Here is a 17,303-nt window from a genome sequence, read left to right as displayed (position 1 = left end):
AGAACTGGAGGATCATAAAGCAAAGAGCCTGCTTCAAATGAAGTGTGTCTTTGCTGTAAGCAGGCCAGTTGCTTTATGATCCTCTAGCAATCTTTGAAATTCATCCCAGTTTTTACGTTCTTTTTGGCACAGTTCTTCCTACATATAAAAATATTCAAGTCATTCCAATATACAAAAATAAGACAGATGAAAACTATGGAAGCACACTACTCTCTCATTCTAGACAACCTTTTGAATCGTTTGTACTTCTTCCTCCTCCAAATCAGATATAACACGTCAAAATTTTAGGATGTTCTCAGGTCATTAGGTATGATAGCTTTTGGAAAGATAAGATGCCCATAACCGAAGCCATTATCCACATAATGACAGCAAACTATTCATCAATCAAGATAAAAACCAAACAGCTTTCCAAACACAAGCATTTCACAACTATGCCATCTCTAGTGCGCCTTCAAAATTTGAGTACAACAATATGGGTTCTAAGATTACACCAAAAGAAAGTCCAAAGAGAAAGTCAGATAAATTCGTAGGTTAACATGTGTATTCAACACAAGATCACAATTTCCTACAAGCAAGACTTTAAGATAGAAAAAAAAGAATGTGAATTTGAGATTTGTTGGGATACCTTGCAAAGTCATTACAATTTCAGAGATTCCTGACTTCAGAATTCATAAAAGAAATGGAATAATGTTTTAAGGAAGATCAATTAGGGTTATAAAACCCAAGCATGAAATTGAGGAATAGGACAAAGAATGAAATGCCATTAGTTTATCAATCTAATTTTGTTTTCATGTTTTCTGCTCACCATAACCTTCCTACCCATCTCAAATATTATAATGTGAGCAAATGCCGAAAACTCACCTTGGTTGAGCGACTTGTCCACCCTTTTGATTCCCTCCACTGTTGAAAGAACTAAAATATATCAACAAATTAAGTGTTAGTGAAACTACTTGAACAAATGAAAGGGAAAAGTTAACAAATTTTGTACAATCTAAGGGATTTATTGTGAATTAAGTAGACTTCGGGATCATTTGATTTCTAACATATGATAATAGATCACAATATTGAAACATTGATATAACAAGCATACAATATATTGAAAAATAACAACAAAAAGCATTACGTATTATAAAAACAATAATATGTACCAGAGATGCAAGGGGTGAGGATGCCATCTCCTATAACCATACAAGTCCCCACAAGGGCTAGTATTAACAAACATCTCTTGGAAAAGTTACTTTTTTCAAGAGCTTCCTTTATCCTAATGGCTCTATTGGGCTGTCTACCTGCAACTTCAAGTGTATATGAGGAGAGTTTCATGTCTTCTTCCTGGTGATTGGGTATCATGCTGACATTTGCATGGCGGAAAATCAAAGAATAAAGAGAAAACATTCCACCTACAAAATAAACCGTCCCTTTAAACTTAGAACACATGTTTTCACATCAAAAAGATCAAACTTTGACCTAAAACCAAAGTGAAACTAGAGCTGTTATAATCTTACCATCTCCATTATCATTGGCCCACAATACAATGAAGACATATTTGATGAGGGGAAAAAGAGTGAGAGAATATATGATCAAAGACAAAGCCCCAAGAATGTCATCAAGATGTTTGATGCCATCAGGAAAATTACTCGCATACACATAAAGTGGTGATGTTCCTATGTCCCCATAAACCACACCAATACTGTGAAACACCAATTGCACAACTGTAGCCATGCTCAACATCTGAGAAACAGGATTTGTCATAAAGTGATGTTAGAATAGTTACTAAAATGGTCATAAATTATGTTCTTATAGTAAAAGAATACTTTAACTTAAGAGAAAAAAACTATACAATATTAAAACATTATATCGTGCTTTAAAAACTAAAAGGGTACCTGTAACAAAGAACTTCATTTCAACTTGCTAATTGGTTGTCACTATTAACTATAAGCTTATCTTTAAAGTTTGAGCTTCACTTGGTTTCGAGAATAGTTAAATATTCTCTACTTAACAGGGCCAACCACGTGAAGGTGGAAGCTCATTTGGCCCCTCCCCCCCCCCTAACATCACTCTAAATTCCCCATTAACATTTAATAACATTCAATTCATCCATTTTTGAAATAGAATATTCAATCATTATAATCACATGATAACATTCATTAACACATAAAATTCATAAACACACAACATTCACGAATAATTCATTAACACGCAACATTCAAGAGTAAGTCATTCATGAATAATTCATTAACACAATATTCATTAACAATATACAAGAGTAAGTCATTCATGAATAATCATCTCTTTTTTGCTTTCTTGTTGTTTATTTTTTTCATAAAATTTCTAAGAGGAATATCAATTTCCTCGTTAGGATCCCCCTCCTCTACTGGTTCTAACACATGTCTCCTCCTCATCCGTTCAAGAACACCATGAGGCCGCTGCACCAAAGGGGGGTCTGCTGCAATAACAAGTACTTCATGAGGTTAAATTCCCACCATTTTATATTAGTGAATTATTAGTTTTTATATAAGTAAAAGAACTATAAATCAAAAAAATAATTTAAAAGAACAAAACATAGATTTTCTTTACCTGAATGTGCCACATGATCTACCTGCTGATCAGTCTGAACATCCTCTGGCACTCGTTCAGCACGACATGATTCTATATCCTCAACACAAAAAGGTTACACCAAGTTCAATTAAAGATGTTAAATTGTATTAATAATTACATAATTAGTTTTAAATAACAAATGAGCACCTCCATCGATGGTACGATGCACATCAGGGGCTTCATGATGCTGCGTATGATCTATGTCAGGATTAACAGGCTACATTGCAATGTCATGCACATTATTATCAAATAAATTGTTGCTCAAGTATTCAATTTCTAATATATTTTTTGGCATATTTACCTATGCACATGATGCAGGAGACTGTTTGGTTGGGGCAATGGAAGCTTGCCATAGGCGTTCAACCACCGCTGCATAGCCTTGCTTGAAGGCAAATTTTTTGTGTTCTTCTGTGGCCTCCAGATTAAAATCAATGCCCTTCATTTTTTTTATTAATTAACAAAATTATTTGCATTTTATAAATAATTTTTCTTTTCAATTCATTTATTGCTACTTACAACGCGTGCTTTGATTTTCGAATATCCCCCAGAGCCAAGTTTGTGCTGCCCAACCTTTTCCAGCCTCGCCTTTGTTGCCTTTGATGTGTCCTGCAACCTATGAAAAGTTTGAAATATGTTAGATGATATAAAGAGAATACTAGAATTATTGTGAAAACATTTACTTCACTTGGGTTTGATGTCTTTGGAGGAAAAATGTGCCATATGTATGGGTTCGATTTCCTAGTCAAAATTCATGGGATATTTTTACTAAGATCCTTGAGAAAGCACATATAGTTACAACTCCAGGAAGTGGGTTTGGACCTGCAGGTGAAGGTTTTATAAGGGTGAGTGCCTTTGGTCATAGAGAGAACATATTAGAAGCTTCATTTTTCAATATATCTTATGTAGGATTTATGCCCAGATTGAGATTGAGATTGAGATTTATAAGCAATTGTGTCAGCATATGAATTACATACCTTTCATATTTACAATAACAAAATTTAAATACCAAAATTCAGGATTATGCGTGGTAGTATGTTGGAGAAATAACTCCTATTTTAGGGATTTTGACAAAACAGCATAGCGAGAAATATTGAATTCAAAAGGATGAGAATGTGAAGGAACAAGAGGTGTAGGTGAAGGTTCAAATTACATGAAAAGTCATTTGTTCACACTATGAATTTTTTTGTACATTATGTTGTATTTTAAGAGTGCTCCCCCGTACTTTGTCTCTTTACTTCACTGATATATGTGTTTGAATTAGTCTACACACAAATAATTAACATGTTACCAAAGCTGATACGCCTTTTGTGAGCTTGCAAAGAGCTAAGGAACAGAAGATAAAGATTGGAAGCAGGGTGATATCAGGAAAAATCTCTTAATGAGTTTCCATCTTTACAGTTTCCACAGGAGAAAAAGAAAGGATTCCCTAAAAAGGATAATCTATTGGTTGGGTATAGACACATAATCCATGTGATCAAAGCTTCAGCAGCAATGAAAAATACTAAAAAAGAAGAATGGATTTTAGATGTGGTGGAAATGCTCAGCTTTAAATTCTTTAGGATTCTCAGACTACATTGTTATCTGAAGATAGAGATTAGATTTTGTGATGCTTCACACTTAAATCTGATGTATATTGTATATGCACTTCTTTTTTCATATGCAACAAAGCACAAAATGGAATTAATGATAGTATAACATAACAATCACTAATGACAACATTATATACTATTATCATAGTTAACAGAATACTAAAAAATATGGGATTTGATATCTTCAATGATGGATTTCATCAGGATTTACATGCAGATTAAGTGCAGATTTGATTCACACATGACCCAAAAGAAAATAGGGGATAGGAAACTCAAGATAGCGAGCAATTATTGTAAAAGAAAGAGAAAGTCAACAAGTATAGTGGTCAAGGCGTTGCCTAATTTTATGACTCAAAATCTAACATGGTACATCATATCACAAGATTCGGTTGTCACAACTTTGAGTAGGAATTTCCTAGTTGAATTAGAGTTTGAGTTCAACGAAGATAAAATTTGAGAAAAGAACCCATAGGAGACATAGGCTCTAAAATTTGTCACTAAATATGAATAAAGGGCTTCATTTTGTCAATATATCTTATGTAGGATTTATGCCCAGATTGAGATTGAGATTTATAAGCAATTGTGTCAGCATATGACTTACATACCTTTCATCAATAGATAGATTAAATTGAGCTAGTTGAAATTGTTGATACTGAAGTTGAACCCTAAATTTTCTCATTAATGTACTAGTAGTTAATACTATTGCATACCTTTTTGGATTTGTTGGTGCACTTTCTTTTGGCGGACGTTGCCCTTTCTCCTTTGCATCCAAAATGAACTCATTCTAGTCCCTCACTGAAACAAAGGGAGGACGCTCGTACTTTAGGTTGTGGACAAGGCTCTTTCTATATGTGTCCCTCACAACCTTAAGATGTCTGGAAGCTTTTTGTAACAATTTCTTACGATCAAAAATATTACTACCAAACTCATGCTCTATATCTTTGGTGAGCTCATCTTTTAATTTTTGAGATTGGTAGTTCCACCTTTTAAGAAAAAACACAAAATTGTTAGATATAGCTAGTATAAGAAAAGACTCGAATGAAAGGAAAAATGTTGCACCAATTAATGAAATGAAAAAAAACAATGGGATAAAATTAGTTCAATTATGATGTACAGCAACCTAGTATGTTATGATGTGATGCAATTGAAACTACATGCAGTATATAAATATATAGTGAATACAAAATAACATGAATTACCTTAATAAATGTATGCCAATCGTGTGTTTTCAACCCTGGCCAAAATTCACTTTTATTTGATATGAAATTGTTTATGTTTGCAGAAAATCCTATGGGAAATCGTATTTTTTTTATGACTTCTTTTATAGCATTGCTCTGCTGCTCTGACAATAACCAACTAAGGGCACTTGTATCAATCCGGTCTCCATTGTTATTTGGTCAAATGCCATTTTTCATTGCATGGTTGGATTCTTCAATGTCACTACAAGTTTTGACAATTTGATCTTTGTCACGCCTTCCATCCAAGATTTTCCATAATGTCTCTGCTACATTCTTCCCAATATGCATAGGATCAAACAAATGCACAATTGGGAGTTGCTCGTAGTACGACAACCTAGTAAATTGTGTAGGATAAATTTTTTGTCCTTTTGGTAGTTGGACATTGATGTCTTGATGACCTTCACAACCATCAATCACATCATCAGTAAACAAAACATAATATCAAAATATAAATTTGAAACAAAAAGCATCAAATGGAATGACATTACCTCGACGATTTATTTTATTGTATGCCAACTTCCATAGGCGCGGTGTCATTCTCTATGGATTTGATGTAGTCTCTTCTAGACCATTGAAAAGATGTTTTTCAGTAATTCAGTACTTATTATTTCTGTGCAGAAAGTGTCTATTCTCATCAAACACCTGCTTTCTTAAACTTTTTGAATGACGAGATTTTGTCTTTGGACCACAAACTAGACATGCAAATTTACCCTTTTTCTAAAGACCTACAAGATTGTGTATAATTGGATTAAATGTGTTAACTTTGACATACCAAAAAAGAGGTGTCAAGAAGAGAACATACCACAAAAATGTGTTAGCCCAGGGGCATCGTGTATTTTCCATACAAGCATTGCATGAAATTGAAATTGTCTTTGTCCTATTGGTCTACAAATGTCATACATAGTAACCCCATTCCATAACACCACCAACTCGTCGATAAGGGGTTCAATATATACGTTGATATCTTTCACTTGGTACTTACCTAGTTTAATGAGAAAAAACATTACATAATTATTTTGACCATTTGATGGATTAGTAATAATAAATTAATTTAGATGGTCACTAAATCAAAAAATACCTGGAACAATTAGTGTCAACATTATGTGCTCTCTCTTTATGGACAACCAAGGAGGTATGTTATTGTTGATAACAAAAACAGGCCACGCTGAGTAAGTAGATCTCATCTCTCCATAAGGATTGACACAGTCTGCTGCCAATGAAAGCTTGAGATTACGAGGTTCTTCTTTAAAGTGTGGCCATTTTTCCTCTATTTCCTTAGATGCTGAACCATCTATAGGCATTCGCATAATGTCATCTTGACTTCTATTGCGTGCATGGTAATCCATAAATTGTGCCAAGCTATTGCACTTGAATAATCGTTGCAGACGTGGAATAATAGGAATATGCCGAAGAACCTTGCGAGGCACCTTTTTTGTTAATCGATCTGATTGATATCTACTAATATGACAAGTAGGGCATTGTGTTGCAAATTCATGCTATTTATAATATATAATATGATCGTTCAGACATGCATCTATTGTTTGATACTCCATTCCAATATCTTTCATGATGGCAAATAATTCTCAGTACGAGCGAGGTAGAATGTTTGATGGTGGTAACAAACACTCACCTATCAACCTACGACCAAAAATATAATTTCTTAATTTAAAGAATATTAATTGCTACACGAACCCAACGTTAATTGTAAGGGAACTACGAGTAAAATAATGAAAGAAGATGGCATACCTTAACATACGTGGCATTGCTACATTGGATAAACCATTCATTACCTTCAAGTTCACCAATAGCAATATAGCGGCAAGAAGAGTTGTTTTGGAGCCTTCATATAGGGGTTGCTCCGCCTTCTCAAGTAAAGGTACATCAAACTCTGCATCATAATCATCATCATTATCATCTTGATCATCATGATCATTTTGATCATCCTGATCTTCTTCCATGGTATCATTACCTTCTACTTCAATATTCACACCTCCATGTTCCCTCATTTGGAAATCCACATTCTCCGAATTGTCATGGTCCATAACATGAAACTCAGGGATGTTGACCTATATGAAAATGATGACCTTATATTAACCATGACCATGATGTCATCATCAAATCATGTCTCATGTAATTTATAAACTATTAAAATACATAACAATGGGTGATACTCATTTCCCCCTTCAATGTGACCATGTTGCCTACAATGTTGCTCAGCTGTTGTGATTAGATATCTTCGAGTCTTTAAGCCCTTACACATTTTGCAAGGACAATAACATTTTCCATCACCTTTTCCTTTTAAGTTAGACTGCAGTCTAGCAATTGCCTCTCTATTTTTTTGTGCGTTGATATCGTTAGACATGGTCTTTCTTGAATGGAATGACTCGTTGGTGGAAGAAGGATGATTTGTTTGCAACCTGCAGATGGAGTAGTAAGAGGAAGACACATATAAAAAGGAGTTAGGTCTCTGAACCAAGTAGGAGTTAGGACATGCTGGAGTGGGGTCAGCCCAAGATATTTTGGAATCTTGAAGAACCTGGTAAAGGGTATCTGGAAAGGGGAAAATAAACAAGTATTTTTACAGCTACAAAGGAGGAATCGAGAGCATTATAAATAATGAAGAAGAAACTTAAATCCATACAACTTCACCTCTATTTACAATTTGACCTTTCTGCAAGTGAAATATGACAATATACAAAATTTCCAATAACATTTTCACTTAAAAAAGAACACCAAATATACCTTTGCTACAATATCTTCTTCAAATTCTTCACTATCAGATTCTTCAGAACTGCAAGCTCCTGTGTAGAAAAAAGATGAGATGTACTAAGTAATTTTTGATGGGCAATATTTAAACAAATCAACTATCAAAAACACAATTTATGAAATTCAGTTGCTTTATTATGTACTGAAGACTTGGCAAGATGTTCCCAAGTCTATCTATAGAATGCCTATATGCATGGTTGTTTGCAAATAGTCTAGTATGGTGCCGCTTTTGAACAACAACAAATTTCACTGGGGCCTTAAATTCATTGACTTTGATTTTAAGGAAAATTTATGACGATACTTATTTTTCAGATGCATGATCAAAAACGATTTCCACATTGAAAAGTTTTATGAGAATTCCTAGGTTCAACAGCTATGTCTTTTCTAGGGCTTATATCATCTCTTTTTTTGAGCTTATGCAAGTGAAAAAGTATGAGAAGGGTAGACTTTAGTAATGGCTATTGCTTTTGTTATGATTCCATTGTTTATTATTTTTCTTATCTCATATCTATGTTTATTTTACATTTTTCATTTCCACGTAAATTGTGGCCTGAGGGGCCACACCTTTTTATATTGTTTTAAGAAAAAAGATCACACATAAGGGTGTATCTATAGCTAACTACTTAACATCTAGAATCATATTAACAAAAAGGTTCATATTCATTCTCAAACATATTAAATTGTACATCAGCATAGCCACCAGGGCTAGCCTCCAAGAGCAATCTAGAAAATTTCCACTATTCAGAAGGGTGACAAGAATCATAGTCCATCTTGCAAAAATCATTTTCCAGACCGATACACAGGCTTTCTCAAGAGTATAGAGAATAGCCCAAGCTTCCATCTAATTTTTAGAATGAGTACTTAAGGAAGTAGAAAAGAAAAACTAAACAGGGCTTAAAGTTCCACTACTAGTACCACCCATTTTTGTTGGACGTGGATTACTCCTTCAAAACCCATCTATATTGATTTTGAGGAAATAATTTGGGAGGGGAGACACTAACCTAAATGGTTCACTTTCTTGACTTGCTGAACTCTAGGACCAAACCTATTTTGTGAAGAAAGAGAAAAGCATTGATCCAAGTGATTAGCAATGTGGAGATCCAAATGAACAGTTGACTGAGATAGCTCTTGTTTCGACAGACCACCCTCTCATGAAATCTCATTCATATTATAATCTTGCACGATCTTATCATAGCAAAGGTGATTATAAAATTGCTGGCCACTACTACTATTTGGCACCCTCAAATTACATGTTACACTTTGATGTTGGTGTTGCCATTCAGAAGTTTTCAACTTCAACACTTCAAAAGCAAAAACGTACTACTAATGAGGTTATGAAAATGTCACCTATGCAAATAAATGTTACTATACAAATGTCGATTATGACATCTTGTACATATGTTACTTATTCTAGTGTCACTTAATCAGTATCGCTTTTAAAATTTGTAAAACTAATATTGTTCTTCAAACTTACTCTTTTGTTGGTTTAGAGTCAACAATTTATTTTTTAAAATTAAATATTTAAATTTATATTGGAAAAGGTAGAAACGAATACTTATTGATTTAACTCAATTTATAATTGTTATTTAAATATTTCTTAAAATAACATAATCCTTAATCTTTTTTTTAATTCTCTTCCAAATATCTCTATTTAGTGCCTACCATGTTTATGTGCATGTTTTTTACGTGTTTTGGATAATAAGACTAATTTAATTTGTCTATGGACTAAGACCTTAAAATATTGAGCTTCTCTTTGTTTTGTGAAAACTATAGCATTCTCTACTTAATAGGGCCAACCACGTGAAGGTGGAAGCTCATCATGGCCCCTCCTAGGAGTCTCTTATGACCCTTTACGACATTTTAAGAGCTCTAAGATTTATTCTTAGGGATCATAAATGGTCGTGAAGGGTCATAAGAGATCTTAGGACACAAAAACTAAGAAATATAATTGTAAGCATCATGGTCACTTTTTTTTGGAATCAATGTAATTGAGTTGTATACCCAAGTGACAAAGTGCATCTAGAAAATGAAACTACAACCTATTAGGATTGAGAGAAACCTTATAAAACAAAAGTAGCTAGGAATGATCGCTTGCCAATATCTGTTAAATAGATTTGTGGGAGGACCTTGTATTCATGACCTACACTTTGTATTCATGAGCTAGGAATGATCGCTTGCCAACAGTTGTTTAATACATTTGTTGGAGGACCTTGTATTCATGAGCTACAGATGTATTCAACAACTGTTGGCAAGCGATCATTCTTACAGATGAATTAGACTTGGAATCGAAGGTGTGGAAGTTGCTTTGCATTGCTTGGGTACACAACCCAATTACATTTCCAAAAAAATGTGACCATGATGCCTAAAATTATGTTTCTCAGCTATTGTGAAATCTACATATTTGATAGGAGAAGCATTTGAATTTTATGTTGTGAATCCATTAAATAGGGTCAAGATTTGATTTGGGAATGTTGGTCAGATGATCTGAGAGAAAGAATGGACAGACAGATGGAGAGAGAGATAATACAAGTGGTAGAAAGAGCCATGCCATTTGCGGGATGCCACCATCCTTTTGGTAGATCAAAGGAAAACATGGTAAGGACTATAATACACATTGTCCTCAAGAATATTATCTAGGAGTCTTTCTATCACTTGTATTATCTCTCTCTCCATCTGTCTCTCAACTCTTTCTCTCAAATCATTAGACCATACTATTTAATCTTGCCAGGTTGTTTGAACAGCTACATGACACTGAAAAAGCAAATCTTTTGTACAGGCTAATATTGTTCAAGTTTCCTAATTATGTGGATGCATATCTACGACTTGAAGCCATGGCCCAGGCTCGAAATGAGATCCAACTAAGCCTAGAATTGATTGGGGAGGCACTTAAGGTGGATAAAACCTCAGTAAATGCGATTACCATGATTGGCAACCTGGAACTGAAAACAAATGACTGGCTTAAAGCAAAAGAAACAATTAAAGCTGCACAAAATGTATCAGATGGTAAGGATGCTTATGCTGAGATTAATTCTCTTGGAAATTGGAATTATTTTGTAGCTTCACGCAATGAGAAGAAGGATCCAGATGCGGAGGGAATACATCTTGATAAGGCTAGGGAACTGTATTGTAAAGTGTTGGCTCAGAGACCTAGAAATGTCTATGTTGCAAATGGGGCAGGCATTGTGCTAGCTGAAAGGGGTCATTTTGATATTGCAAAGGAAATTTTCACACAGGTTCAAGAAGCTGCAGCAGGAAACATCTTTGTTCAGATGCCTGATGTGTGGGTAAATCTAGCACATGTTTACTTTGCACAAGGATAGTTTGGGCTTGCAGTGAAAATGTATCAAAATTGTTTGAGGAAATTCTATTTTGGCACTGACACCCAAATTTTATTATATTTAGCTCAATCACATTATGAAGCAGAATAATGGCAAGATTGTAAAAGAATATTATTAAGAGCAGTACATTTGGCACCCTCAAATTACATGTTACGCTTTGATGTTTGTGTTGCCATGCAGAAGTTTTCAACTTCAACACTTCAAAAGCAAAAATGTATTGCTGATGAGGTTCGTCAAGCAGTGTCTGAATTAAAGAATGCGCTCCGTGTGTTTAGACAATTGTCAATAGTGCCAAGCCCTCATACACATGGCTTTGATGAGAAGAAGATAGATTTGCATGTGGACTACTGTAAACACTTGCTTGATGCTACCAAAGTTCATAGAGAAGCAGCAGAACGTGAAGAACAGCAAAGCCATCAAAAGCTAGAAGTAGCACGCCAACTTGTCCTAGTTGATGAGGCAAAATGAAAAGCTGAGGAAGAACGAAGGATTATGATGGAAAGGAGAAAGCAAGAAGAAGAATTGCGGTGGGTGATGCAACAAGAGGAGCAATTTGAACGTGTGAAAGAATTATGGAAGAGTAAGCGTAAGGACAGGGATGATGATGATGATGAGGCTGGTCAGTCTAAAAAGAAAAGAAAGAAGGAAAAGAAGAAAAAGAAGAAGGATAAGGATCACAAGGCTTATGATTCTAATATGGAGGAACTTGATATTGCCATGGAAAATGAGGCAAATTATATGAGTGATAACGTAGAAGCTTATACGAAAAATGCCCAAGATCTTCTTGCAGCTGCAGGTCTAGAAGACTCTGATGATGGCGAGACAAATTCTCCAATTTCAACAAAATCACGAAGGAGACGTGCATACACTCATTCTGAAGATGAAGAACCCTTACAGAAACAGAGTCCGAGAGAAGACAATACTTTTGATGATGATGTCTAGGCTTCCTGAGGATTAACCAAATAGATTCCAAGAGAAGATGATGCATAGAGTGATGATGGATAAGCTACCTAAACATTTAGTCAATCAAATATGCCTTCTCCCTTCCAAATCTGTTTGACCTTGTTCCAAGTCAAAAACATCAATTGAATCATCTGTATGAATCTTTTCTTTTTTTTTCCATTTATTGTTTTATATGGGCAACCTATTCTTGTCCTTATTCTAGAACATTTTCTATGTTCTTCAATGTATATGCTTTATCTTCCTATCAGATTCTAGATTAGAAGAACACACAATTGAAAATAGATTATCTATTTTCTTGAGGTTTAACCTAACAGATTCCAAGATAAGATGATGCATACGATGACGATGGATAAGATACCTCAAAGTTTAGTCAATCAAATATGCTTTGTCCCCTCCAAATCTGTTTGACGTAATTAAATGAGATCTATTCAAAAAGCCTCAAACGAATCATCTATAGGGCATCTTTACATTTTTTCTATTTATTGTTTTTATGGCAGCCTATACTTGGCCTTGTTTTATATCATTTTTTGCGTACTTCAATGTATATGCTTTATCTTCCTATCAGAGTAACAAGTAGTTGGTGTTGATGTTTCTATTAGTGTGAATTATGCAAAGTAGCCAATTGTGTTTGATAAGAAACTCAATGTCAATTCAAACAACATCCATTTCAAAGGAAGAAGACCATAATCTATTTTTTCAAGCACTTCTTCTTGATGTGATAAATTGGTAGATATAAATAGAAACTAAAATTTGATCAAATTAGTACATATAGTTTGAACCTAGAAGACTTTTATCTAATTCATCAATTGTAGTAATATTAATCATACCATAATAGAATAATACTGAAAAAATAAATTACAAATTACAATTTTCATACCAGCACTTTTCATGGTGATCCACGAGAATCACCAAATGCATTGCAGAATAAAAATGTAAACATGTTCATATTCTTCAAAAGTTTTCAATTGCTTCCATCTAATTAGTTTCACAATAAAAATTCTATGAATCCAAAGTTCTGAATCAGCAAGACAAAAGATTTTTAATAAAATGTATGAGTTAGGGCTTCAACCGAAGATTTAATTCTAACAATTAAGCAACATATATACATTCAAGTTTTATACAATAGAAAGAAGGCAAGATTAGAAGGGGTTTAAGCTTCTATGTGCATGATCGTAGCAAGAATGAAAAAAATTTTGTTCATGTAGATTTCATTTTTTTTTGTCACTCATAGAGATAAGTCGGAGTCTTGTTTCAAAGCGTAATCCTGCAAGAAGGGGGTCTAAAACATAGGAGAAGAAGTAAAAGAGAACCACATATTGGAGATATTACATGCATAACTAAAAAGAAAAAAGTGTATGAGTTTTCAAACACTTGCAGACATACATGATAGTAACCAGACCCAAATAGCTATACTCATGAAATGCCAACAAAAATATCTAGTGAGAAGTCTCTAAGAAAATGAAACTTGATTTCTAACATTTGAGATACTTGCATGTGAGTTACAAATTGAAATCTTCTATAGGAAAAAAAGTTGGGTTCAACAATAATAACAGATTTTCAGAACCCCGTGATTTTCTTCCAACTCCTACAATGAAGATGGAAGAATTATATGCAGAGAATAGAAAGGAAAAACATAACTTTTTCTATGGAGGAAATAACCCACTATATACCTTTAAAATGATGAAGAATGCCCAAATGTTTAGTAGGAAAAGCCATGGATTCTACTCCAAACATAAAAATGAAATGCTACAGGAAGACGATAAGGGGTTTGTTATTATAAAGGTTTGAAAGCAATAGGATACCATATTCTCATTATTCAAACATAGTTACCTTCATATAAAAATTATGGAGAATATGGTGAAAAGCTCTAAACAATAGTGGCAAAATCATCCAAAAGAAATTCCAGGAAACCGCATGAAGGCTCAGTAAAAGAATCAGTGATTATGTTCAAACCCTAAGGAGAGGCTCTTTGTATTTGAAGTTTTCATATTCCAAAATATTGAATGGTGAAAATGATTCGTTTAGGGTTGAAAAAACACAACATATATGCTCCTCAATTCCTTTTTCATAAATTTAGGAGTCTGAGTGCGTTGATGGGATTTTATTTTTTCCAAGTCCATGTTAATAACACAAACCATGGGTGTTTAGTGGGGTCTTAATTTTATGTCCTTAGAAAATGCATCAATTGCTAAGTACACCCAGCTACACTCAAAGCTAATTAAAGGAGCAGACGAGCAGCTGAATACAAGAAAAATGCAGTGAAAGCCGCCCATACAAAAAACAAAGAGGAAGCTTATTGAAGAGGTTCCCATCTCACGCATAGATTAAAGACAGAGAGTAGGCCAATGAAGAAATTCACGCAAGTGATAGAAAGCTGTGGCCATTGCGAGAGATTTCAAGGCGCCAACAAAGAGAAGCCGCATTAAGAATGTAGCAGGCGTTAAAAGGGAGAAACAAGCCAGCTAGGGGAGGCATTTCCGCAGCAAAGAGTAGCCGGTAGAAAGTTTAAACACCTTTGCTAAATGGGAAGTCAAAAAGAAGAGCAAAAATGCCCATAACATGAATGATCAATACATAGCAATAAGTCGCAACAAAGTTTAACGCACCCGTGCCCTTGTGCCCTTGTGCCCTTTTCACGCAAATGTTGATGCAGACGTGCCCTTATGCCCTTTTTGCACAAATGTTGATGCAGACTCGCAGCACAAATGAAATGTGAATTACATTTTTGCCTTTTTTTTTTGTTTTATGCTGCAGTGTTGGTCACAATTCCGACCAAAGTAATTCGTCGCAATTGCGACCAACACAGGCTAGTTATTAAAAAAAACAAAATTTTGCTTTATAACATGACCAACCAAACCATTTTAAAAACTTGGTCACAAATTTTGGTCGCCATTTAGGGTTAAATCCACTAGTGGGCATTATCCAACATTGCTTGATTGTGTTATTTCTTCTTCTTCATATCTTTAGTAGTTAGGGCTCCAGCTAGATCAACATGTTCAATTGTAATGGTAGATTGTGCATGATCTCCAAGTCCTCCAAGGTGTAGCTTCATCAAAATTTTCCATGTAAGAAATTTATTTCAATTGAGCTTGGGTACATCACTTTTAGACATTTTTGATCTTTGTGCTTCTAGTACCTTCAAATTAGTCCTCTCAAGCAGATGGCTCTGATACCAATAGTTAGAATTCTTTAGAATAACTGGGGGGGTGAATTAGTTATGCAAGGTCTAGATGTATAAATAAAACTTTCCACAGCTTAGTGAACCCATAAAATATTTAAACTCATGCATGTATCCATAAGATTATGCAATCACTTAAAACTTGTAGGTTACTATCAAATCAACTTGCAGAAATGTAAAACATGAAACATAATAGATTCATCAACACACTTAACACAATGATTTATGTAGAAAACCAATTTGGGAAAAACCACCAATAACATGCTACTCTTTTCACTCTTCTAAAGTGATGCCCTGTAAAAGACCAACCTTGTTAAAGGTTACAATACACACTGTTAAATATGACCCTATTAAAGGATTTCCATCACCCTATTAGGAGTGAGCCTTGTTAGCTAAGGGTAAAAGCATAGACCTATATCACCCTTTTCTAAAAGAAAAGGCTAACAAAAGTATAATTATTCACCTTCAATGATATTAAACTAGTATTATTAATTAGAATTTGATGATTAAGTAAAATAATGAAATGTGTAGAAATGGATGAAGTCTATGATTATAATTTTTAATAATTATTTGGAATAAGAATTGATATTTTTTCTTAATTTTTATAGATAATTTTTTAGTTGCTAAAAAATGCTGAAAATTAGGGGTCTATTTTCCACCACACAACTATAAGGAAATCAACTTATTTCCCTTTGATCTCAAACTATGACATAAATACCATATATAGCTAGAATAATCAATAATAAAAATGAGCTTTAGACCTATATTTTCTCTTTTATAATGATTCAAATTTTAACTCACCTGATATCAATAGTTTTCATCTCCCACCACATTTTTCAAAGCAAGTCTATTCTAACTAGGATAAACATTATACATTCTTGAAGAGGACACTCTCCTCTAGAACATCATATATTTTTATAACTTTTTTGATATCATTTTATTTTATTTTTCTCAAAATCGACATCTTTTTTAGTGTTAAAATATGTGTTTGTAGAATATTTTAATTATAATATACTATATCTAATTAAAATACTATAAAATCTATATGAGAATATTCTTGACTTTGAGCTCTATAAAATGGTGTTTATATGTTATTAAAAAAAATCATTAAAAATAATAAGAGTTATTGAAACATCAATTTTCTAAAATAATTTTATTTCTTTAGTAATTGGATACAAACTAGTAGAAAACATGCTTTTAATAAAAAAATTCTAATTGGAAAAGTGTGAGACCACATATAACTTAGTTATAATGAATTTATCTAGATCATATGTTTGAAAAAAAAAGACTTTTAGATAAAAGTACTCAAATTCAATCATTCTGATAAGTTAGCCTAAAAGGTGACACAACTTTGTACTTTTACCCTAGAGGACTTTAGGCCATTCACTTGGAATGCCACCCGATTAAAGGATTTACAAATGACTGTTAGGTCAACCTTAATCCAAAGGATTTACCCTAGACTAATACAATTGTTAGAGAGTAACAATAGAGCTTTGATCTGATACAACTTACAACTTCTCTTGCAGATTACAAATCTTTGTTCAGTCCTCCATTCTACTTGGCCTTCATACTTTGCAACTCTAATGGCTTGTTCACCCTTCAAGCATTCATTTCCTTAAGCCTTCTTGCATAACAT

General features: G+C 33.9%; 1 pseudogene; it reads left to right on the top strand.

Annotated features, from left to right (window-relative positions):
• Positions 1 to 12,468, top strand: part of LOC149545187 (protein CTR9 homolog pseudogene) — a 35,636-nt pseudogene extending 23,168 nt beyond the window's left edge.
• Positions 12,469 to 17,303: the final 4,835 nt, after the last annotated feature.

This window comes from Cupressus sempervirens, chromosome 7 (genome assembly GCF_028749045.1).
Source record: "Cupressus sempervirens isolate cs-2001-9-10 chromosome 7, ASM2874904v1, whole genome shotgun sequence".
NCBI classification, from domain to species: domain Eukaryota; kingdom Viridiplantae; phylum Streptophyta; class Pinopsida; order Cupressales; family Cupressaceae; genus Cupressus; species Cupressus sempervirens.
This window is presented reverse-complemented; position numbering and strand designations above follow the sequence as displayed.